Source organism: Octopus bimaculoides, chromosome 20 (assembly GCF_001194135.2).
Source record: "Octopus bimaculoides isolate UCB-OBI-ISO-001 chromosome 20, ASM119413v2, whole genome shotgun sequence".
Classification (NCBI taxonomy): Eukaryota; Metazoa; Mollusca; class Cephalopoda; order Octopoda; family Octopodidae; genus Octopus; species Octopus bimaculoides.
Genome location: NC_069000.1, coordinates 37,137,149 through 37,138,906, shown reverse-complemented (window position 1 = coordinate 37,138,906; position 1,758 = coordinate 37,137,149).

The following is a 1,758-nucleotide window of genomic DNA, read 5'->3' as shown; positions in this document are numbered from 1 at the left end:
CGATCTATATATATTGTTATAATTTATTATTATTATTTTTTTATTTCATTATTCTATTAACGGTTTCAGCAAGAAGTTGTGGCCATCTTCAGTGGCCATCTTCAGTGGCCATCTTCAGTGGCCACCCTTAATTTTCTTTTTTTATGAAACTATAAATACGCACATTATATTCTTTTTGTATTTGGAGTCCGATATTTGTCATACATAATCGTAACTACACTTACGTATGACAAATATACATATATGGCATTGCATACACACGCACACATGCACACCCACTCACACACACACACACAAACACATACACATAGACATAAGGTTTTGTGCACACTTACATACAGACGTCCATGCACACATATATATATATGCATGTATATTTATAATTATGTATACAAATACGTATGAATCTATATAGCATTTGTGTTTTCATTTAAAAATGCAATGATTAGTACACACATCTGTCAGAAATCGGATGGCTTACAATTGTGATGTATGTATGTATGTATGTATGTATGTATGTATGAGGAGCGCTTAGAAATTCCGAGCTTGTGTCTGGCGTGCGGAAGAACACTGGAGCTGAGATCCCCACCTTCAGCGTTTGTTTAGGCATGTTTCTTGAAGAAGGTTACTCTGATATAAAAACCAGATATGTAGAGGATGGCATTGAAGATTTTAAGGATCTTTTATTTGCGCCTAAGATCATGGTGTTTCCACATTCCTGAGCTCTAAACATCTTTCTTCACCTTGTCTCTGAATCATGTCAATAGGATGGAGAGGATCTATGAGGTGCCGTGCAAACTTTATTGGCCCCAAAATTTTTGCACAGTCATTGCTGACATTTTGCATGGACAATGGTCAGTGATGGTCTTCCTCGGTCACGAGTAAACAGCCATCATCATCATCATGTATAAATGTATGTATGTATGTATGTATGTATGTATGTATGTATGTATGGTACATATGTATGTCTACTTACATATATGTAATCCAGGGGTTCTCAACCATATTTTATCTATGGACCCCTTTGATTACTATTTTATTCTGGTGGACCGTTCCCATAGCTAATCGATATCTAAAACTAGTTTTTTTATAGAAACTTCTTTCAAAATTCTTATTTTGCTTTTCGCACATTAACTTGTGTAGGCTGGACTATGTAATACGTTAGAATAAGAAAACTAGCTGTTTTTTTTAAATACATACCATTATATATATCTAAAGGAAAATGTTTTCCGGGACCCTTAACATACTGTTGTAGATACCCAATTTATTATTTTGTTGCGTGCCCCCTTCCCCCAAAAAACCCTTATATGGACCCTCGGGGTCATATGGACTCCGGTTGAGAACCTCTGATGTAAACAATCGCACACTCACACATATAATTTGAAATGTAAAGTAGACATCGTAATAAACATACGAAAAAAAAAAAACAAGCTGCAAACAAGTAGTAATATCTCCGCTGGCAGAAAAATTCGTATTAATCTGACTAGCTTCTACTCATCTTCGATCTTCAACAAGCAAGGAATACACATTTTTTTTTATCCACTGTGAGATTAGTAGCTCTTAACTATTTGGTGTATATAAAATAGAACTGGTCAGTCTAATTTGTATAGCAGTGCAACGTGAATCAGTTATACATACATCTGTGAGTTCATATGGGAGTCAAAAAAATGTTTGTTTACATAATAAATTTCTATATTTATATTTGAAATAGTGTGTAAGCATATATGCAGATATATATGTTTGTTGATATATGTATAT